This window comes from Dermacentor variabilis, chromosome 4 (genome assembly GCF_050947875.1).
Source record: "Dermacentor variabilis isolate Ectoservices chromosome 4, ASM5094787v1, whole genome shotgun sequence".
Taxonomy (NCBI): Eukaryota; Metazoa; Arthropoda; class Arachnida; order Ixodida; family Ixodidae; genus Dermacentor; species Dermacentor variabilis.
In genome coordinates, this window is record NC_134571.1 from 77,338,101 (window position 1) to 77,363,366 (window position 25,266).

Sequence of the window (25,266 nt, forward strand, 5' to 3'; positions counted from 1 at the left end):
GACAGTGGTATGTTTCGTACTTCTCTGTACATACACCTCTCGTCACAAAACTTTCTTAATCACTCGCACAGCGTGAATTGGCGTTCAATTAATCACTTAATTAATCACATTACAGAGGACATAACTTAGAACAAGTAAGTGTACAAAAGTTCCTTGGGGTATGGTTTAGTGAAGAGTTGTCTTGGACCCCCCATGTCAATTATCTGCTCTCCGAACTCGCGAAGTCTGTTGGATGTATTAGAAAAATAGCTCCTCTTCTACCCCTTTGGCTAAAGGAATCACTATATTACTCCCTGTTCTATTCTAAACTTTTGTATGGCATTCTGGTCTGGGGGACAACGACAAAAGGGAACTACGATAGGCTACAGCTGCTGCAAAAACGCGTCCTCCGGATTTTTGTGAACCACACCGGCCCTATTAGTTTGTTGCCGACACAACCACTTTTTCCTAGATTTGATGTTTTACCTGCAAATAAAGTATATTTATGGACACTGGCACAGCGAATATATAAACAGAAACTCCACAGTATTTACACACCTGTCTTGGCGCAATATGATATCCGTAACCCCAACCGCAGAAATAAAAAATTCAGAACAAATTATGGAAAACAGGATCTGGAATATCAGGTAATAGACATGTTAAATAACTGTGCTTCTATTCTGGATTTCTGCCTACCCAGAAAAACATTCAAACGTGAACTGCGGCTCATTTTGTTTTCCGTCGACTCTGTTTTTGGTTGAAATTGTTAAGTTACAATGACAAATGTAAATTTCCGTTTCAATTGTTTACTTCCTTTTAGGTATTTTTGTGATATGAGCGAATCTTCAATGTGATTTTTCAAAAATAAACTGTCCGTAGTGTTTAAGTACACCCATATTGTATAGAATGTATGATGTAGGTTGTGTGCATGTACTATTTGTAACGCCGCCTCTCTTTTGTTACCAGCTCTCTGCTATACTGCTGTAGACTGCTCCTTTTGTTACGGGGGCAGAGACCTCGTCAGGCAATCATGCCTTTAGTCTCTGCCACCCGCAGGATGATGTGATTTTCCTGCAAATAAAAACTGACTTACTGACTGACTTCATCCCCGTCAAACACCATGAAGCCTTGTCGACTTGTGTTTGCAGGAAAGAAGATGGTGTAAATAGTTAGATTAGTCGAAAGTAAAATAAATCTGCACGCATGTTCTGTATTTTTGCATACAAGTTAATTTAAATTGTTTTCATAAAGCTTCGCATGAAGTAGATTCCAACAAATGCACTGTATCTGCCGTACTACTTCATCATATCCCGGTTCCTCTAATCTGTCGTGATCTTTACTTGAAGAACCACATGATAGTACTGATAACAGCACTCCGGACTTAAGTCATCGTGATGACCTAATCTTCACAAAATTTACGGATAGGGGCATACACATATTGCGGTTAGTGAAACGAACCCTCCTCGAAACAAAATGCGTAAAGTGTAAAGGGGCCATAAAAATATTTTGCTAATGGCGGGGACGTAATAAAAGATCATCAACAATTTTATTTTTTCTTACATCACATTTATTGACATCGTGTGATGAACGCTCCGAATTCGCACGGTGTGCTTCCTTTAGATGTCGGCAATGAGGCGTCGCCGAAATGTTGCCCATTGAATCCCCCGAACCACAGTTCGTAGGAGGTTTTGTCGAAAGTATAACTTCTCTTGCGGCTGCAAGGATATTTTATCTGTATCTTCCCATTTTAGTCACTTCAAACACCACAACTTATGCCACGCAAGATATATAACACGGTATTTCCCAGTGACGATCTTTAGTATCATCAATTAATGGATTATATAGAGAACTCTACATACCTGCCTACAATACGCTCCTTCCTTTATTTCCCTTTAGCACACTTTTAAGCAACCCCAATGTGCTCAGTTAGCAGTTCTCTGAGTTCATGTTATGTTTATGTCGACTGGGGCGGTCTACAAAACAGGCACGTGCTCTACATGAGGTGTACTCAAGAGTGCTTTTTGGCTAAATGTTTCATTTCTTGACAGTTACCATGCATCTCGTTTGCTTTAGCGCCTGTTCTGTGCTTATGACACGCTCATGATGAATCGACGTAAATTAACTAATGAAGCACGAAATGTTTCATCGGACTGTGTCTTTTGTTCCAGTGCTAAGCTGACTAGAATTATGAGTGCCGATCACTTGTGAGTCACGTATGAGTGGTGTTTTGGTTGTGCCGATTGCTGAGTTATCCGTTTGTTGTTACTTTTAGACCGCCTTCTTCAAAATGAACTTTTCTTTGCGAGTATAACCTATTGTTTTCCAGCTTCCTTCTGCTATACTCGTTTATCGTATTGCTCTAATTCACAACCTGTCTGAAAAACGTTGTCAAAGTGGTCGAACCTCCTGCATGTTAAGCAAATTGTGTCTTTTTCCTTGGCGGCCAAGTAACTGTAATTTGATTTGTTCTACTCTGTGCATGCGATTTCTTTGTTTCAGCAAAATTCAGTCATCATTTGAATAATGACCGCGGAAGGCACACATCTACTTCCTTGTTATCTCCATGCCCTACGTGGGAAGACAAGTCAGCGATAGAAGAGCAGCGCGGCGTTTTTTGTGCTTTCGTGTTCGTCGCGTCCTCGGTTAGCAAGCTCACGCGTAAGACCGCACTTGCGTGACAGGCCGCACGACTGGAGGACGAATAGGAATGCCCTCTATAAATATGTAAGGCGACGAGCGATGTCCGCTTCCGAGACTAGTTCTGGTGCGCTCTCCAAATTTCCATTTCCGATTTCGGGTCGAGCTGTCGCGTCACATCGCGAAGGCTTTTTCTCCCTTGCTTTTTATATACGTCTCGTCATGCTATGTGCCTCTTCTCCTATTTTGCTGTGCATTTCTCTCTTGACTTGCCCTCGTAGACTCCCCTTAGGGTGGTTGTTGGTTATGCGTGTCATGTGCATGATATTCTCTGTGTGTGATTTCACATATTATTGCAGTAAAATGAGGTAGCATGCTTGGCGTGCCGCGGCGCCAACTTGTCCAGATTTTATTAAAATACATTTTTCTCTCCCACTGTTTTTTCACGTTTGTATTGAAGTTTTGTGTTAAGATGTTGCATACTTTTTTGCGCCGTTCTAAAATGAGCAATTCGCCCGTGTTAGGTACGTCTTCGGAACTCCATATACCTGCCGATACGGTTTGTGGTAATTCTATGACGAGAATACTTTGTTTTCTACAAATTGTTGCTCGTTAGCGCATCTTTCGGTTCCTGTAGTAGAGCCAGTGTGTTTTTTCTCGTGGCGAAGCATGTTTCAGCTTCCTCGTGTTTTTCTATTTTCCACTTCCCCAAAAGTTTCTAAAGAAAGCTCTGCACGATTCAAGTTTACATAACTGGGCAAAAATACGCGTGTAATGCATGATGTGATAGTAGTGACCAGAGCTCATGGCTGTTTTATTTAAATATTTTTGTGGATGGGGGGTGCAAGACACTTTCAGAACTTGGCTGGTGGCCAGGAATTATTCCAAGTCTCGCAGTCTGTAGGGTTTAGATGAAACCGCCTACGTGGGAGCATTGAGTACTATCAAACATAGAGGCGACGGTGCTATTTCGACATATAGATGAGGAAATAACTCTCCAGTCATTAGTCAGCCAAGCAATTTAGCTTATTCACTTCTTTCAAGAACTGTGGTTCCGGCTGTTGCACTGTACCAATCACTACCTCGCTTACATTGTAACGGGCACACGAGATCGCTGCACTTTACTTTATATAGTCGACGAAATCAGCATTAGTTCGTTAAAAAATACCGACGTGTCTAAATTCGTGGACAACAATCACCTCTCCATGCACTTGTTTTACAGCGGCGGCTAGACATCAATCGCTCACTCTCCTATCATATTGCAGTCCGTCGGCGCCCGTCAGAGCAGTTTGTGTCTGTCGCTGGAATCACAGAGTACTCCTCTGGCACAATTTTATAACGGAAATAAATCATATTGCCTTGGCAGAATTTGAACTCAAGTCTCCCAGAATGCAAGTTCAAGATTTTAACTCTCAGCTACTTCGCCGATGCAGCAGCAAAATATATTGAACCTTGAGAATAGTACTCCTAGCCTCTTGAGCGCTCGTTAAAAAGTGTTGCTGACTCTATGACCTGCAGCCTATTCATACAACAACGCCGAGGCAACATTTCTGAACTCACGTTTATTTAACGTCTGTAGTCATTCTGAGACTTCCGTTGCTTCGGTTAAATATGGGACATGCTTAGATAACGTCCGACTCTGCTATGGAAATCTCCTACTAAGACCGTCCTTGAGCATGGCGGCATGACTGCAACTATATGACGCTGGTGCTGTGATGACTATGGAATGGCGAAGAAGCAGTTGAACGACAAACAGGGTATGACGACAGCGGCTTGATTGCACGACGACAGAGAGATGATAATTCCTAAATTATGACTGTGGTACAAAAACAGCGCGACGACAACTATCTGAGGACAATGAGGTGACGACGAGTGTATGAAAACGATGGCACGACGATGAAGCTATGACAAAAACCGGATGAGGAAGCTGAAATAACGGAGATGGGCTTACCGTGGTTGTTTGACGACGAAGGTATGACAACAGATGCATAATGGTGACTGTCTGACTACGACGTAAATACAACGATAGTATGACGACGGTGTTATAATTATGATTCAATGACGACAGCTTCATTGTGATAGAATGACGGAGCAATGACGTCGATGGACTGAAGAAGGTGCAATAACGATGATGGCATGACGACAACGGGATGACCTTACTTAAATGATCACGATGCTAAAACTACCGCGATACGACAAAGGCATGACGAAATGGTCTGATGACAACTGTATGACGATGGCGGCATGATGAGAGTCTAATGACAAGCTTAGGATTACGACGATGGGGGGAGTGACCGCGATGACATCACCAGGTCTGTGGGGCGGTATGACAACAAATGGGTGGTGACGACTCTATGACGATTGTACAATGACGAGGGCATGGCAAACGTATGAGGTTAATGGGATGATGATGAGTAAATGACGACGGTGGCATGACGACGACTGTATCACCAAGCATCTATGACGATGATGGCGTGATGAAGATGGCATGAGAGAGTCGGATGACAAAGCAGGAGTGGGGATGATGGAACGACCACGACGACATCACGATCGGATTGTGACAATGAATGCGTGTCGACAGGCAGGCAGGCCGGCAGGCAACGCAACGTAAGGCAACGCAACGCTACGCAAGGCAAGGCAAGGCAAGTCAAGGCAAGGCTCGAAAGAGCTGGAGTAGACAAAGAATGCTAATCGCAATAAATGTGATGTCTGACTGTATCTACGCCGAAGGGGGGGGGGCGCTACCTACACAAGCGAAGACTATTCAGGCTGGAAGCATCGCTGACAAGTTTTCTTGTGCTTCTTCTGTATAGGGGATTGCTCGCGCACATCTGCGGATGTTTATTCCAACCGATGCTGCAGGACACAGCGCAATAATTACAGCGTCTATTGGTGAAATAGCATTTTGTACCACACACAGAAGATTAGAAATATCCTCCACAAATTGTATTTGAGTGTTATTGCGGCTTCTTAATCGCTTCCTCTTTGTCATCGCTGTTGTGTTCGATCTGCGGCACAGACCCGCTTGGAAAATTTCGAGCGCGGCCGTTTCAAAACAGTTAAAGCGCTTTCATTTTAAGCTGAAAGGGGGGGAGTGTTGATGCCTTAGTTGTAATATATATATATATATATATATATATATATATATATATATATATATATATATATATATATATATATATATATATATAAACGCTCTACTGCTTGACATAAAGCGTAATGGCACATTGATGAAGAATGCTGTAGGTTAGCATGACCTCTATCTGTGTTTTTCTGCATAAGAGCACTGACATTACAGTAGTGCATATCCTAGCAGTACCAAAAAGTTTATGAAAATGGCAAAAAAGATCATACATGCTGATCTATAAGCAACAGCTAAACATATCGGTGGCCATTGATAGTGCAGTATTTCTCAATGGTGCTTTTACGAAGTTTCCGATGCAATGTTATCTTTATTGACTCTGCGTGATTATCAATTTGTGCAGGATAGCTGCTGTACGCATGAGAAACGGCATGCGCAGTGGACAAACACCTTGTTTCTACTCCCTGAGTTATAACTGCAAAATAATTTTTAATTAGAGATTTTTATTTGAGGACGGAACACTGCAAACAGTGCCAGAACGGGACTAAGAGCAACGCTGGTGTCGTCCGTTTCTCTACAATATATGTACGATTTCTGAATTCAGATGTCAAGAGTCACGCCATTTACCCTCCTTTATTACGGTAAGAGAGCTTGGTGGGCTGACTTTGATTAGAGTCCGTGCTTTGTGATATTTTTCTTACTTGTCTTATTTTCGCAGTATCCCAGAACAACGTTCTAATTGTTTTTATCTTTCGGTTTCTTTTTCTTTACATTAAGCGCACTGCTTTCTTCAACGAGCTTTAATTGGGAGGGCAGACTTCTTTTGCTGTACGGCGCGTGTTTGTGAACTGTGCGTCATGCAGAAGACGTTTATATTTTTTCTCCGTGTCACAGAAACAAAGCAGCCGAAGAATTCAGCGCTACATTTCGATGAAATTCAGCATTGAACGCCCCCCCCCCCCCTCTTATTCTCTGCTATCGTAACTCTTCAACTGTCGAAATCTGCGTCCTTTTTAAGGAACGCGCGCGTGCGAAGAATGCAGTCGACTGTGGCGAACATGTCGACTTACGTGCAATCCACTTACACAGGATTTCGCCCGTCAGTTCCTTGTCTCTCGTTTTAGGCTGAACTCGGCTTATTCCGACTGTTTGAAAACATGCCATCGTCCTGTATATCAGCAACTTGCACAAACAAATCCTCAGAATTATCGAAGTACGTGGCCCAGAAAAAATATTTACTGCACAGGGCTCGTGTTTTATTTGGAGCGTATGCGCTCACAGCGGATGGAATTTTCGCGTTCGCGTTCGTTTTGATCAAACACTAATAATCTGAGTTGGGATCAAGAAATAGCGACGTAATGTTTTCCTTGTCGTCTTGTGATAGAGAAAAGAGAACAAAAAATTACACAGTCCAGATGCTGAAAAATATTCTTTTACGCCACCGCACTTTGTAAGCGTGTTTTACGTATTGAGATAGGTGGGAACCATAAAATACTTATCGGCAACTCTGTCACTGACCAAGCAAAATAAATGTTATGAAAATACACCTAATTGCATAGGTATGTTTGCTCACCGGCTTTGTGTTGGTGAAGTAGCAATAAACAATATATAGATGAGAACAAAGATCATAAGCCATTTATACCTTTTCTGAGCTACGATGCAGTGAAGTTTAAGTAAAAAAAAGTTCCACATCATCGGACTCATATCGTTATATAATGCCATTGACATTCTTTTATATAAGTGACATATAGCCTTACTTTTTGGCGTCTAATGACGTACACGGCAAATATTTCAGCGAATTCTTTCAGAAAGTTTCCGAACACTGATAAATTACGAATTATTCATTCTTACCCTCTGTTTTCGTGTCCACGCTATATAAAACGGTCAAAGTCATAATGCGAATTGTTTTATCAATTGTTGGAGTAAGCATAACAGTTCGTTTTCCCTGGGCTAGTTCCTTAATTGAGATTCTCATTTTTAAAAAGTTGACTCGCCATCCCGATCTTGCGAAAGTGGATTTCCAGCGAAGCTGTCGAAAAGTCGCCACTACAACTACAGAGGCGGGTATGCAGTGCTTTACTGATGGTTCAGGTGCTTGTTTTGAGCTTGTTCTTTGTTGAAACGTATTCTGTTCCGTGTGTTGTGTGGCTGACATAAATGAATGAATGCACTGTCCGCTTAATTTTACTGAGACCTTGTAGCCTCTGCCTTAAGACGTATGGGCCATTGCATTCTTTCTTCCTTACAGGGGTATGAGCCACTATTGATGATGATAGGTACTTCTTTTGATCTTGTTCTTTACTGAAACATACGCTGTTCTGTACGTTGTCTGCGTGATTCCAATGAATGTATGCAGCATTCTCTTCACTTTGCTGAGTTCTTGTAGCCTCGGCATTATGAGGGGGATTTGGATTGAATAAACTTAATTAAAGGTCCTGCAGGACGCGCGTCAGCGTGCAGTGGGCGTGTCCAAACACAGGGACCGACAGCGAGTATCTGGCGGCCGCTGCGCGGGCATACTGGACGGCTCATTGCTAGTCTTGTAATAGCGGGTTGAACAGCATCGAAGAGAGGACGGAGCCCTGGGGGTGGCCACGCTATCCGAGCTCGACTTCTTTGACTTCAGGTCTCCGGCCCGGAGCAAGTCCTTGCTACGGGTTAGGAAAGAGCCGGCGAAGTCGTAGAACCGGTGCTCGAGCCCTAGGTCCGCGATTACATTAGGTATTTCCGAGCGCTCGATGTTATTGAACGCCTTCTCCAGGTCGAGGCCGAGTAGGGCGCGGGTGTCCCAAGTGACCCCGGCGTCTATGATTTGGTGTTTCAGGAGAAGCATCGTATCCTCCGTCGAGAGCCCGTGTAGGAAGCCGATCATGTGGTGTGTGAAACAGTCTTGGTCGTCGACATACCGGCTGATTTTGTCGAATACGACACGCTTGGCCACCTTACCTACGCACGACTTGAGCGAGATGAGGCGAAGGTTATGGACGCCAGGCGCCTTGCCCGGTTTTGGAATGCGAATCATGGGGGCGAGTTTACAAGCGTCGGGTAAATCGCGCTGCCTCCACACGTCGTTGATTGCGTCCGTGAGACACACGAGCGAGGTGTCGTCTGAGATTCGCACGAGCTTGTTGAATATGTCATTGGAGCCTGGGGCGGGATGGCCGCTCAGTTCGTGGAGAGCCCGGCGCACCTGTTCGATGGAAAATTCGGCGTCGAGGAGGGAGTTGGCGGTACTGGTGTCATCGGGATATCGGGTCGCCGGCCTTCGGGTATCTGTAGGTACTTTTGCATAAGGGTCTTGACGACGTCATCCGGCGAAGCGGTGCCTTTCGCATGGTGAAGGGCTTTGGCGAGTGAGCTGCACTGGTTCGTGCGGGTGTTGGTGTCATTGAGCAGGTGTTTGAGGAGGTTACACGTCTTCCCGTTGCCGACCTGTCCGTCGAACGAGTTTCAGACCTCCTCCCACTGCGGTTTGGATAGCGTGCTGCAGTTATTATTATGCTCATGTTCAGTTCAGCAATGCGTTTGCGAAGCCTGCCGTTGAGACACTGGCTCTTCCATCGGGTCAGTAGAGATTGTTTGGACTCGAGCAAGTGTGCAAGGTGGCTGTGCATCTTCTCAGTGGGCATGTCGACCTTGAGCTCAGCCGCGCACGTCTAGACTTTCGGGGCAGTGTCGGCAGGGTGTCGTGCGGCGCGACTCTTGCGAAAGAGGCCCCAGTCGACCCACGTATACGACTTGGGCTTCCTGCCAACGGTGGGTAAGTGCATTGCCAGCATGAGATGATCGCTTCCAAGATCCTCCGCGATGTTGGACCAGCGGCCATCGGTTGTGTTCTTCACGAAGCAGACATCCAGGGTGGTGTCTCTGTGCGTGGACGTGCCGATGCAGGTGGGGAACGCCTTGTGTGTCATTAAGGTCAGATCCAGGTCGTTCGCATGCTGCCACAGCGCGATACACTTGTGGGTGTCATGCACGTAACCCGAGGTGCGATGCGCAGCGTTAAAGTCGCCAGCTATCACGAGCGGGTTTGAGCCTGCAAGGCGGATGGCTCTCTGGAATAGGCATCGACAACGTTGACTCTTTTGTCTGGGGCTGCTGTATACGTTGAGGATGTAAAAAATTTGCCGGGACGCGTCACTTGGGAGAATCTCTGTCATGACGTTGTCCACGTCGTACCTGCCGAGGTCGTGCGCGAGGCAGGTGAGCTTTTTGGTGACCAGCGTGGCGTCACCACGTCTTCCCGCGCAGCCGAGTAACCACTCGTAACCGGTGAACGTTGCGGTGTGTGTGCGAGTTCCTTGCAGTAGGATTACGTGGGGCTTGGTATCGTTGCTGCGAAGGCATTGCTGTAGGGAATCTTTCCGCGCAGTGAAACTCCTGCAGTTCCACTGCCAGATGCGGAACACTTCATCTGGCCTGGCCATCTTGATGCTTGTAGGGCTCGGCCCGGGCGCCCTACGGTTGGAAGGGGGCCGCGTCTGAGGGTGAAATGGGCGTGGGGTGTTGCGGCGAGACCGGCTTAACCGCGGCAATTGCAGGGGCTACGACGTTTTCGAGATAATGTTCCACTGTCCCCAACCGATTACCGTGGGCTGCCAGGGTGGATTGTACGTGGACCATACTCTATCTGAGAAAGCGGAGGCTCTCTTTAATTGCAGAAAGTGTATTTTAATCTCGTCTAACGCGGGGTTCAGTTCTGTTCGGGCGCGAGCGATGGCACGTTTCTAGGGCGCGCTCTCACCGTCGGCACTACTTGGCGCTAACAGGTTGCGGCCCTGGTGACAAGGCTACGGCCTTGGTGGCGTTGTCGGCGGCGGGCATAATTGCAGCGCGAGCGCTCCTGTCATTTTGTAGTTCGGTAACGGTGGCCGTAAGTGTGAGAATTGTTTCTTTTATAGCGGCATTTTCGCGTTTAAGTAACGCTACCTCGATTGTGTTAGTGTGTGTATCGTGTTTTGGGAGTGAGCACGACCCTACCTGTGATGCGGTGTCGTTTCCTCTTCCCCGGACGACGTCCGTCCAGGTGAGGATGCCTCGCTTCTTCTTGTTGCTCGTTGTTGGTGCCGGTGAGCTTGGCGATCGTCGACAGGAGATCACAGGGCGGGATCCAGAATGCGGAGCCGGAACCGGACCCGGGATTGAAGCGAGAACCGGAGTGGTCCCAAGATGCGCCGCGCGGCGCACCATGGGAGCGGGCCCGGGTACGGCTCCGGGATCTTCAATCACGCCTGCAGTGGCCCCGAGATCGGCCGACGGATCTAGACAGGGATCGGTTGTTGACAGCGGCCTGTTCACCTCCCGAGAGGTGCGGGTAGTTGTCATCGGTGGTAGCAATGGGGGACTTGGGCATTGTAGCTCGGTAGTAGTCGTTTCTCGCCGATCGTGCTCCGTCCCATCGCCGTCGTCGCACCACGTATGGAATGTGATAGCGTTCCTAGCAGGCTTTGTCGGCGGCGAGATGGGGGCCGCCGCATAGCTTACATTTTGGTGTTTGGAGAAGGACTCGGGGAAGCACAGCTTCGGCAGAAAACGTCCCCGGGGTTGGGGCATCCGTCCGCGCGGTGGCCGAGCCAACCACAGGCGTAACATATATCGACCTGCCTGTGGTATAGCGTGCAGTGCATGAACACCGATTCGCACCGAATCGTGCCACGCTTACTGCGATGGTGGTGCCTATACGCTTGGCGGCCAATGCCAGTGGGTTCCTGTCATTGACGATTTTCAAGTCGATGTCCGTCGGCCCGTCCGGCGCTGATGACACCCTTGCATGTGAATTGCGCTGCCGCGTCACAGGCGCTGAACTCATGGGTTTTGCCTTCGATGCATATTTGCTTTATTCGCACGTAGCAGTTAGCATTTTATCTGAGCGGAGTGCTTGCCACTAAGATATTGTGCTTGTTGTTGGGACATAGCGTGTCCGAGTGTTCTGCCATGCTGAGGCCGGCCGAGGCGGCAATGGCGTCGGCAACAACCGCACGGCCAACCCTTACTATGTTAAGTCCCCCACGATGCCTTATAATAATGCAGATACCGTCTTTTGGCAATGGTGGCGTTATGCTCGCACGGATGATGGTGTTTTCGACGTTTTCGCGGCCGCGGGTCCCAGTTCCTCAGTGTTTTAACATGCCATATGGCGGAGTAGGGTTAACGTTCTCACCTTGTGCTGCGGCGCGGCGAGACCCAGTATATATCTGCCAGCCTTGATACGGGGTGATTTCTTCCCTGACAACGTCCTTCCCGGTCACTTGGTATTCCATATTTTAGCACAAAAAATGCAGCATTGCAATTGTGCTTGCTTAGGGGCGTATGAGGCATTACAGATGATGATAACTTTTGTTCACCGACGGACATGAAGAATGCCGACACCCGAAAGGCATTTTTCGGCGGTGGTACTTCTGCACAAAGGATTCCTGATGTTACAGCTTCACTGTAATATCAGGAAGCCTTTGTGCAGACGTACTCTCTAAGTCAAGTGTCTTCCCACTGTTCTCGGCATTCATTGCTTTAATGCTACTGTGATGATAGTTTTACAACGAAGCTGCATATGGCTAGCATCCCGGGATTCTTTCGCGTCCGTCGACAGAAAACTATCATCATCAATAGCTCATACTCTCGTAAGCACTCATGCCCTCGTAAGCAAGCAAAAGATGCAATGGCTCATAGCACCGTAAGACAGAGGCTACATGCACTTGGGCAAGTAAAGCGAGCAGTGCTTCCATTCTTTGGAATCCCGTATGCAACGCACATAACATCATGGCGAAAACTATCATAATCAACGATTCATAAACCCGTAAGGAATACATTCTTTGGAACCACGTATGCAACATACATAAGAGCATACGTTTTAATAAAGACCAAGCTCAAAACAAGTGTCCTAACGACATAATTGACGATAAAATGCTCGTTATGGCAATGAGAAGCATGTAGCGTGCCCCACATGCGTTTCCCGGTAAAAATTACCGTTGCGCTAGCTACAGCGGGGAGAGCAACTTGCTCCGTGGGGTGCAACGTCCCCAGCATTTTGTATATGTGATAACCAGCATAGCAACTGATTTGAATGTTGTTGCAGCACCGCTATTGGCGGCGACGTGCTGTCAAAATTACCGTTACTCCAATGCCTACCATTAGTCTAAAATAGGACTACTACCATTACTCTAAAGCCGTAAAGCATTGCATACACCCCTCAGAAGTTGTGTTGGTGCATTTCAAAGGCGTCGCTGGACATCCACTTTCGTAGGGCCGGGATGGCTAGTTTTCTTTTTGTCTTCATACCATGTAACCTGCTTAGCAAGTTTCTTGCTTACAATCGAATTAGGTTTGTGCCCTACTTAAGAAAACCCGCACACCCCGTACCTTAATCCTATATGGCCTTATGAGTTTATGTATTTATATACTGGTTTTCATATCAGAAGCCATGTATGATCATATAGGATTATAGACAATGGAAAGTGGGGCACGTCTTTTTCATTTTTTTAATAGGGCCGTAGTAATTTCCTGTACTGGGTAAAACAGTCGCGAGCATTTAGTAACCAAATTTAGGAAACAAACCGCAATTGCATTCACAAGCACGTTGCTTTAAAAAAAATAAACGATGGAGGTCAAACAAAAGGAGAAGAAACATGAAAACTTACAATGCATTTACGTTTCTTTCCAGCAACCCAGGCCTTTGGCTAGCCAGCGCTAGGCAGACAAATCCACCAAATACCCTGGAATGGCACGAGACCTAACGATCTCGTATGAGGTCTTGAAATAGATTCCCATTAAAGCGCCACAAGGTTTCGCCTCCCGCGTTCGCTGTGACCGGGGACAAAATCGCAAGAATGAAAACGGTGAGCCTGACGTTCAAGTACAGCTTCTTCTTATTTTTGCGCCCTTTCACGGTATCTCTTTTTTATTTCACTAACTCTGACAGAGTAACGTCCAAACACAAAGAGGTACCGACAGTAAAATGAAGAAAACGACGTCCTAGGTAATTACCAAGTCAAGCACAGTCAGGAAGTACCAAGTCGATGGAAGTTTGTTTGCTTTCATTACTTTTCCGATGGGCCTAATCTAATAACAATAAATGCCTAAATAGAATTTGGAAGCACAATACAGAAATATATATTGGAAATAGAGTATATAAAACGCCCCAATACAAAGACACGTAGTCTATTTTTTTCAATTGCTTCGTCGGCAAAAGGAGCTGAATCATAAGTCATACTTGGAAAGAAGAGAATGTGGAAGAAGTGGGACAAATAAATCTCAAATGCGTGCATGCTAAAGCAAAGGGGTACAATAAAACAGCGCGCCAGGCATGGGGATAAAGAGGTGGGTTGGAGACATGCACACAAATCTGCGACAGGCTTTCAGGCACGTGATGGAAGGACTCGTGTTCGCATAAGGCAGCAGCGAGCGCTCCCTAGTGAGTTTCCTGACCGTATGGGAAATAAAGAAAATACGAAAAGATGAAGAAATAGGCAATCTGATGAGGCTTCGGTCTAGCTTCGGTACGCCGTCAGGTTGACAATTTCCGTAGGACCCACGTTACCAATTTGCCATGGTCGTTAGCGTCAGAACCGCGCCAGTCGGGAGCGCGAGACTGGAATATACGATGAGGCGTTTTCCTGCCACTTGCTTGGCGTTGAAATCGCTTTTGTATAGCCGTTCCGTGTGCTAGGATATTTCTCGTGGTAAGTCATTAGCTTAACTATGGATTCGAATGTTCTCTTTCGGCATAAATGAAAATTCGCTAGATGATGTTGAGCTCGAAAGAACTGAAACACATACTTAAGCAAATGAGCAAAACGAGAACAAGGAGAAAGCCGAAGCCAACGTTCCGACAAGTGGACTTGGATTTTCCAAGGCGACATGTGCTTTCCTCGGCACACAACGTATAGGTACGCTTCTTCTAAAGTTAAGAAGGGGTAAGGCGGGTAGGCGAGCAAACGAACGATGGTGTGTTAGCGGCGAATTTAAAAAAACAAAGTGCGCGGCGTAATGTCGGTGGAGAAATGTGAGGTAACGTCGTGTGTCGGCTGGTCGACGTGTCACCGTAGGTTCCTTTTATTCGTGGAAGGGACCTGGACGATAAACTATCGTCTCTCTCTGAAAGAGAAAATAAAAGTAGCTGCAGAAAATGGTTTTCGTCTAAGAAACAAATTGGACACATAGAGGTGTTTTATAGAACGATTTCAAAAATTCTTAAAGGTTGCCTGTGGCACATGCACAATTCTAGTTCATCATCATCATCATCATCATCATCATCATCATCATCATCAGCCTGGTTACGCCCACTGCAGGGCAAAGGACTCTCCCCTACTTCTCCAACTACCCCGGTCGTGTACTAATTGTGGCCATGTTGTCCCTGAACTTCTTAATCTCATCCGCCCGCCTAACTTTCTGCCGCCCTCTGCTACGCTTCTGTTCCCTTGGAATCCATTCCGTAACTCTTAATGACCATCGGTTATCTTCCCTCCTCATTACGTGTCCTGCCCATGCCCCCCCCCCATTTCTCTTTCTTAATTTCAATTAAGATATCATTAACTGGCGTTTGTTCCCTCGCCCAATCTGCTCCTTTTTTTATCCCTTAACGTTACACCTATCATTCTTCTTTCCATGGCTCGTTGCGTCGTCCTCAATTTAAGTAGAACCCTTTTCGTAAGCCTCCAGGTTTCTGCCCCATACGTGAGTATTGGTAAGACACAGCTGTTATAAACTTTTCTCTTCAGGGATAATGGCAACCTGCTCGGAGAATGCCTGCCAAATGCACTCCAGCCGATTCTTATTCTGCTGATTATTTCAGTCTCATGATGCGGATCCGCAGTCACTACCTGCCCTAAGTAGATGTATTCCCTTACCACTTCCAGTGCTTCACTACCTATCGTAAACTGCTGTTCTCTTCCGAGACTGTTAAACATTACTTTAGTTTTCTGCTGGTTAATTTTTAGACCCACCCTTCGGCTTTCCCTCTCCAGGTCAGTGAGCATACATTGCAGTTGGTACCCTGACTTACTAAGCAAGGCAATATCTTCAGCGAATCGCAAGTTACTAAGGTGTTCTCCATTAACTCTTATCCCCAATTCTTCCCAATCCAGGTCTCTGAATACCTCCTGTAAACACGCTGTGAGTAGCATTGGAGAGATCGTATCTCCCTGCCTGACGCTTTTCTTTGTTGGGATTTTGTTGCTTCCTTTATGGAGGACTACGGTGGCTGTGGAACCGCTATAGATATATTTCAGTATATTTACATACGGCTCGTCTACACCCTGATTCCGTAATGCCTCCATGGCTGCTGAGGTTTCGACTGAATGAAACGCCTTCTCGTAGTCAATGAAAGCTATATATAAAGGTTGGTTATATTCCGCACATTTTTCTATCACCTGATTGATAGTGTGAATATGGTCTATTGTTGAGTAGCCTTTACGGAATCCTGCCTGGTCCTTTGCTTGACAGAAGTCTAAGGTGTTCCTGATTCTATTTGCGATTACCTTAGTAACTAGTTTGTACGCAACTGACAGTAAGTTGATCGGTCTATAATTTTTGAAGTCTTTGGCGTCCCCTTTCTTATGGATTAGGATTATGTTAGCGTTTTTCCAAGATTCTGGTACTCTCGAAGCTTTCTGGTTTCGCCGTTCGGGCTCTTCCACGTCCACTTTCGGCTATCCCATTTGCGGAAGAAGGTATTCATTATCCGCATAATATTCTGTTCTGCAAACTCTACTAATGACTCTCCCCTGCTATTCCTAGCGCCTATGCCATATTCCCCCACTGCCTTGTCTCCAGCCTGCTTCTTGCCTACCTTGGCATTGAAGTCGCCCATCAGTATAGTGTATTTTGTTTTGACTTTACCCATCGCCGATTCCACGTCTTCATAGAAACTTTCGACTTCCTGGTCATCATGACTGGATGTAGGGGCGTAGACCTGTACAGCCTTCATTTTGTACCTCGTATTAAGTTTCACAACAAGACCTGCCACCCTCTCGTTAATGCTACAGAATCCCTGTATGTTAACAGCTATATTCTTATTAATCAGGAATCCGACTCCTACTTCTCGTCTCTCCGCTAAGCCCCGGAAGCGCAGGACGTGCCCGCTTTTTAGCACTGTATATGCTTCGTTCGGCCTGCTAACTTCACTGGGCCCTATTATATCCTATTTACTGCCCTCTAATTCCTCCAATAGCACTCCTAGACTCACCTCGTTAGATAACGTTCTAGTGTTAAACGTTGCCAGGTTCATATTCCAATGGCGGCCTGTCCGGAGCCAGAGATTCTTAGCACCCTCTGCTGCGTCACAGGTCTGACCGCCGCCTTGGTCAGTTGCTTCGCAGCTGCTGGGAACTGAGGGCCGGGGTTTGATTCTTGTGTTCATATAGGAGGTTGTGGCCAAGTACTGCACCAGGGTGGCCAATCCTGCTCTGGTGGGGAGTGTGTTACCGGTTATAGTCACCGGGATCAGGCCACACTCCAGGCCTGTGTATGCCATTTTATCAACACGCGAAATTTTTTAATCCGGTGGAAAATTGCGCGGCACCGGGATTCGAACCACAGACCTCTTGCACGCGAGGCTGGTGTTCTACCTCTACGCCACCGCTGCACGGTTCATTCTAGCTCATGATGTGGTCTACTCGAAGGAGAGGGCACTACTTGCACAAAATATGGAAATGCATGGTCGACTAATTAACAAAAATCCACTAATTCGGTCTTTATCTAATTGCCGTGTAACCCATATTGCAATTTACAAATTCTAACAGCGTAGTTAGCTAGGCGGATCCACTTGGAATGAATTCTCTGGATGACACCAGTTTCGAGATATTAATTCCGGAACGTTGCGGAGAAATCCGTAGGCGTTCCAGTTACTTTTGTGTTTGAGTGCATAAAACGGCGCTTTGTTAAGAAAATAACTGGAACGCGAGAGAATTTCTCCGCATAGATCGGGAATTGATATCTCGAAACTGTTGTCGTCCTGATAATTCATTCCAAGTGGATCCGCCTTGCGAACTCCGCGGCTAGAATTTGTAAATTGCAATGTGGGTTATAAGGCAATTAGTTTAAGACATGGTTCTTGAATTTTTGTTAGTTAGGTGATTATGCATTTCTATTTTTTGTGCAAGTAACGTCAGCCTCTTCCAGTAGGCCAGCTCATGAACTAGGATTGCTCTGTCTTCTAGAGGCAACCTCTAAAAAATTTGAAAGTCTTCGCTGAAACACTTGCTATATAAATAAAAGAAGGAAAGAAAGAAAAAAAGCAACACAGTTAAACATTACTAGGTGCTGTTGTCTATAGTTTCAAGTTTATCATAGCGAATACGTTCTAAAGCGCCGTTTGAAACGTTTATGCCCACTGGTTACAAGGTCTTGAACTTATGGATCAGCCATGATCCTCTGTATTTTTTGTCTCGCGCTGAACGGAAATTTGACTGTAGGATGTCAATTTTAGGTTCACGAAAGTTATGACTTGGTTGGTTGAACTGCTCCGCGACGGCCTTGGGAATCTCTTTAGCTGTGTACACGCGATGCCCGTTTAACCTGACGTTCCTTGATTGCCCCGTTTCGCCGATATATTGTTTTTTTTTTACCGAAGGGACATTTAAGCGCCTGATCATGTATCTTCAGGGACAAATCATCGCGTCAAGGTGGGTCTACCACCTTGTTGCAGAAAATTGCGTAATGGCCCTTTTGTTCCTAGAACAAGCGCCGCATGGAGCCACGTTCCCTCCACAGTCGCAAGCATAATTGACGAGCACCAGTTCAAGATTGCCTTACACGATGACTTGTAATATTTTGTTGTTAGCTGCACGTAAGGCCATTTTTCCCTACTCCTTTCTGTCGTCCCTTCGGTCCCTAAAATTATTTTAAATAAATATATGGATAAATAAAAACACGTTCGTCCTTGTCATTATTTTCTCATAAATGCTTGATAACACTGTTCTCTGTTCTGTGATTGTATTCAAAAGCTTCGCAAAATGCACGTATTTTAGCCGTGAAGATTTAATAGTTCCGACGTTTTCTTAACTCTGCGTCCCCTCCATCAAGGGGGGGGGGGGAAGCAACTACATCAAACTTCGCTCATAAAACCGTCGTAACAGCCAATGCAACCTCCCTTACCTGATGGAACAGCTTCAAGTAAATGCGCAAGGGGGCAACAAACAGATTCATAACGAATGAAAACTACATTAGCACATATTTCTAAGTTTTGGCAGTGATGGGGCGCTTAGAAATTTTATTCAATGTTACAAACAATCAGAAGCAAAGAAGGATTTCTCTTACAAAAATAACCGTTCCAGAAACCTCTAAACTAGTGTCCTTCACGTATCAGAGACGTGTGAGATATAGCTTCCAACACGTAACGCCCGACAAGGGCAAATTGCAAGTCTAACATACTGATTTACGCATGTCAGCTTGAAAAGTGTGCCTATTTTATTAGTTTGACACGTAGCCCCTGGCTAAACTAGAAATAGGAATCTGCAATTCGCCTTTTAATAAAAAGAACGACATCTTTTATCTCCCAGTAGCTGTATAGTGAAAATGACTGCCGCAGAAGTAGAAAATCAGTTGTGTGCCATATGATTAAGTTTCAGTGGTTCGTGTAGGTGTATTACATGTTTCCGGCAAATTAGCATGAGGTTGTCATGGCTCGGAATCTGAGCGCCCTGCGATAATGAAAATCAACTGCGAAGGAGTTTAACGTGCCATCGGGCCGGATCTCGGTTTCTAGCCAATAAGTTTCTTTGCCTATGCACGGTACTGCAAGCAAGTATATCCTTGTCTGGGTCCGACAGGAGGCATGTGCCAAATATTTCACGATGTTAAAATAGCAAACAGCAAAACAGTAGTTTCATTTACGTTTCCAATTGTGTCGTTGATAATTTCGCTTGTTTGAAGCCTTCGTCTATAGTTATAATTTACTTAGGAGATTGAAGGGCGTCCTGTTATACGCACCCAAACCCCCGCTCCCCTAAAGAAAAGGAAAACAGATACAGCTGTAATGGGCTTTTAAACATCCATGTCTTCGCTCACAATTTTTCCCCGCTGAAGTAAATATCGCACTTCAAGGAAATGAGAGCTGGAGGTAAGTGACACGAACGAGCTTATATTCTTGTACAAGTAAGTCACATAACAGATAAAGCAGTACAAGACCCTGAAGCAGCGCATATTACGGCTTTAGAAGATACTAAAGCACAGGGAGAAAAATATGAAAGGCGTGTGTAACGAGCTCATAACAGAAGACGGAACGAAAGTGGGAAAGCTAGTAGCCTGCAGGCATCATGCATACAATAATGCCGCTCTTGATGGCTGTATACGCAGGGATGGGCTCTCCGTAGAAGCCGTTCCAGCTTCTTGCGCGAGAAGGGAATGTAATAGGCTGTTCCCTAATGGGATCCCACCTCGACGACGCCATACATACGAGGTACTTCCTAAAAGCTACAAGTGGAAAGACATTGAGAAGGGGGTTCGTTCCCTTCAATTTTTGTACGCGAAAATATGTTAGGTGTATGTCTATGTCTGCATGCAGTTGTTTCTTGTTCTCGTATCAGTAGGAGCGCAGTGTGAGGCCTTCTGTGCATTTCCTCGCGCGTCTTACTGTGAACTTATTCTGCGGGCTACAATGACGCATTTTACGAGTGCTTTGTTTGTCGTCATTCGTGAGCTTTTGGCAATGTCGCGGCCAAATTGCTTAACTGCTAATTTGTTTAGTTTCGTTTTGAGACAGCACATAAATTACTGCTCATTTCTCAGTCATGCGGGCCCAGTGCACTCATGTTTACATCTTTTGTTTACGCTAAAAATATGCGAGCGCAGAACACCAATGATGATACGAATGAAAATGGCTTTATTCAACTGAGCTAACGCTATTACGAATGTAATCAAGCTCTAACGCAAGCGTGCGGAGTTCTCTGGAGAGGAATAATTGCTTCGTAAATATATTGTTTTACGCGTGTTCCTGTTTATCCATTAAACTTTTCTCACTCATGTCTGGCAAAAGTGTATTATTTTTGAAATTCTTTGTAAATTCCCAAAATAAAGCTTTGTTATTCAATTTGCAACTACAAGTTGAGGCCCCGAATAAGGTCTCTGAAGCAAAATTGGATCAGTATACGTTTTTTTACGGGCGATTCCCTTCTGTTCTCCCTGTTTCCTGTGTTTATTTTTTTAAATGTTGGCGCTGAATTTATTTTCTCAGCTGAATGGGGGGTGCGGTAATTCCAGATAACATGTATCATGCAGGAATAAAAGAAAACGGTAAGCTCCTTGAAAAGGTTTGCTAAAAAGTCATGTGAATCAGTCCGATTTCGAAAGGCAACTTTGGCAACCGGCACTAAGAAATACGTAGGTATAAAATCTCTAGAACAATAACTTTCTGAAGTGAATTCATCGTGTGGTGGCATCACTAGGCTGCTGGCAAAAAGAAAAAAAACTGAAGAAGAGTTTGAGAAGTCGCAGAAGTCGTAGTAACTCAACGCACGAGTTGTCTAGAAAACCTTGACTGCGCTACCCCTCATTTTATACACAGACTGTAGGAGCCCTTGTACAGGAATCGATGTAACACGCAGTTTTGTTGTCCCGTTGTGGAACTATAGAAAAAGGGGGCCAGAGTGACGGGTTGCGCTGACATGACGCACATTTCTTTGCGTATATTTAAAGCACAGCTTCTCCTATTTGGATAAGCGCACATTGTCATATGGATCCTGGATTTCTTTGTTGCAGCGGTTGTGTTTCTCGATACTTGAAGCAAAAAGGTTGGCGAGAGCGCTTTAGCAAACAAAACTTTGTTTCTTCAAACATTAATTCAACTAGCTTAGTTTTTCCTTGTTTAAACCGACGTACGGCTGTTTGCTTCAGCATCAAGAGGGGGTTTGGTAGTTTCGTAAGTGGATAATTGATACATAGAATAATTATGTGCATGATGGCTACGCCATTCTTACTGAGGACTACGTCGTAAACGGCAAGGAGTGGTCAGAATGTCCTAACAGATCTGTAAGAAGATTCGTTTTGAAGAGGGCTCATATTGTGTTCATAACCTTTTTAAATATTGCTTGTTCTTTCTTCCATGTCCTCGGGCTGCATTGAAAGAATGCGGCAAATTGAAATGTCGGCCCGAAGTTGAAGTCGAGTAAGGAAACTGCAGTAACATTTTGCTCAAGAACATTTAGCTTTTAAGGCAATGCCTTGTGGCTTTCATCGTCTCAAAAACAGGAAAGACACACTTTTGGCATTTTGAGCCAAATTGTTTTAGGTAAACTAAGTATAAATGGCTATTACAGCGAGTTCACATGTTTGAGCTTAATTGGGATCAACGTGCGTTTAATAATCAGATATTCACAGAAACGGTGGCATCCAAAGGACTGAATCAAATATTGCGCACAGTCTGTGACTAGTCCCATTTAATACCATGGTGAGATAAAACAAATGGATTGAGAAACAGATCCGATGCCCGTATCATGTTTCACGGAAACGTATTATTGTGTGTATAAATATGATGATATTCCTGGTGGTACCACATCATGCTCCAAAACAACTGTCTGCATCCGCAAAACGACCCGCTGTGCTCACGCCCCGTCGACGCGTGACTTGGATGGTACCATAATGACGAAATTTGCCCACAACATGAGAACAACATTTTCGAGATTTTGTATATCTTATGGTGAGGCATTGCCGACGCTAGCAGGAGGGCCTGTATAGATATTTGTATCAACAGTTTCAAGCAAGCATTTGACTACACCCTCAACTTTTCTTTTTCTGATCAAAGACTGTGAAGCCGTCAGTGAGGCGCTTCGTATTCTCCCATTAGCTAATGGAAGTTTCTCTCTACGTGACATTTGAACGCAGAAATCTGACAATGCAAGGCGCACACAAACCGATATGTGTACAGGTTTCAAAGCCGAAGCGAAAGAAAAAACGATATAGTGCTCATGGTATTAGACGAAAGTCAACGTATAGAGAAACGCATCTCACGCTTCAGGTTGCCTTTGAGGTCAGGAGAACACAAAACATTGATACCTGTTTCCAAGCTCGGCATGACAAGAGTTTTGTTATTCGTGCAAGAAGATACGTGGAAGTTGTGTGGTCTCAAAATTCGTTCAGTGCTAGCTGTCTTTAGCTTCTTTTAGCTTCTCCAATATTTTTGTCGCTTTTCGCCGAAAATCTATCTCGAAAGGCGATCCCAGCGCACTTAGTCTGTGCAAGGCCGACGCTTCCCGCTATCGCGTTTCAGCCGATGTTTACCAGGCGACAGTATGGCTTCTGTCATCGGTCAAAATGGCACCGAAGAACGAATTTGTGTCACGTATTTCTGTCCGGTTTGCCGTTGCGAGGCTCCAGTCTCTCAGTTTGAAAGAAAAAGAAAACATCAATCAAGATAGCTGACCTCATTTCTGCTACTCAATATTTTTTTCCATGCAACCACATGTTTTCTAAACCCTCTAGACTCGAGATTCAAGCAGTGCTTTGAAAAATGGCACGTAGGAACTTCAAAAGATGAATTGAAAAAGAAAAAAGTGCTATTATTGCGGACACTAACGCAGTGGGCTCAGGTTTGGGTGAAAACATACAAGGACAAGCAATAACTGGATGTCTGCATTCTTGGCATGGTACCTCCTCTATTTACTTCATCTCATGCAATCCCTCAGAAAGTATTGTTGTACACTAAAACTTGAACTGAAAACGAACGAGTGCTTACCCACCACGGTAGCTTAGTGGCTAAAGCATTACGCTGCTGAGCGCGTGGTCGCGGGTTTGATCGGCCTCGGCGTCCGCATTTTGATGAGTGCGAAGTGCAAGAACGCTCATGTAGTTGGATTTTACTGTATGCACATTGAATAGCCTCAGGTGATAAAAAATTTTCCGAGTTATCCCACTAAGACATGTCCCATAATCAGATTGGGATCTTGGTCCATAAAGCTCCAGCTTTTTACTGTTAGGTGCACTTCGTCAAACGCACCAAAAAGTGATAAACTTCGGCAATCTGCTCCATTTGCCTTAAATGTAAAGGACCTATTTTGATTTATTTTCGTTAATCACGGTTTAAACCCCAAGCCTCATTCGTCTATGGCTACAACAACTGGAATGGTTATTCAATGCTTAACATGGTACGAATACTCCTTATCTGAGCGATGCAGTGTAGGTAAAAATGAAGTTATCTTACCTTTTATGAAGTATTCTTCATTTAGTCAAAATGGCTTCAAAAGCAATTTTCCACACGTCTGAATTTAATATATCTGTGCTGTCTACTTATATGTTCTTCATATTTGAGATTATGCCTCGCTGAAGGCTGTGAACCACAGTTTTCTATCGAGATGTCTGAGCAGGATGTATCTCTATCAACACAAGGCGTAAGAAGGAATTAAGCATACATGTCATGCCAAACTGTGTTCTACAACCAGACACCAGTCATGTATACAAGTTTGGCAAGAATAGAAGGTACCTCTTAACAGGTGTGTCATCGGCATTGTTGTAGAAACCACCGAACGATTGGAGCCTTCCATAATTTATTAAGATAACGTAATTAATCGCCATATTTGATCTCTCTCTTCCATCTTCCACTTCTTCCCTACTCGACAGCCTCGTTATTCTTCATCTTCATCTGCTTCTATTTCAAACAGTCAGTCCATAGCTACAACTCCTGCGAGGCTCCATCATAACTATAGACTCGAACCGATTTTCCAGAGGTAATGTTCGCCTCGTATGCAATTTTTTTCTCATTTATGTGACTCATTGATGCGCCAGTGTCTACGAGCGCTGTCGTTCTCCGGCCATTTACAAGCATAGGGACGAAAAGAATGGACAAGAAAGATACTCTGGTTTTGTTTGACTGCTTCATCGTCATAGCAATGTGACTTCGTAACTGGTTCCTTACATTCAGTCAATCTTCTTTTTTAAATTGCGCTGTCGGAGTGATGCACATACATTGAGCTACATTGCCAATTTATCATAACCGATTTGTCTGTCCCCTCCCCTGTTGTCGGGCATGTGGTTTCGAAAGCAGGTGGTGGATCTGAGATGGCAACATAACTTTTATAAGTCATCATCATCAGCAGCAGCAGCATCAGCCTTGTTACGCCCACTGCAGCGCAAAGGCCTCTCCGATACTTCTCCAACTACCCCGATCATGTACTAATTGTGGCCATGTTGTCCCTGCAAACTTCTTAATCTCATCCGCCCACCTAACTTTCTCCCGCCCCCTGCTACGCTTCGCTTCCCTTGGAATCCTGTCCGTAACCCTCAATGACCATCGGTTATCTTCCCTCCTCATTACATGTCCTGCCCATGCCATTTTATTTTCTTGATTTCAACTAAGATGACAATTACTCGCGTTTGTTCCCTCACCCAACCTGCTCTTTTCTTATCCCTTAAAGTTACATCCATCATTCTCCTTCCCATAGCTCATTGCATCGTCCTCAATTTAAGTAGAACCCTTTTCGTAAGCCTCCAGCTTTCTGCCCCGTACGTGAGTACTGGTAAGACACAGCTGTTATAAACCATTCTCTTTAGGGATAATCCAACCTGCTGTTCATGATCTGAGAATGCCTGCCAAACGCACTCCAGCCCATTCTTATTCTGATTATTTCTGTCTCATGATCCGGATC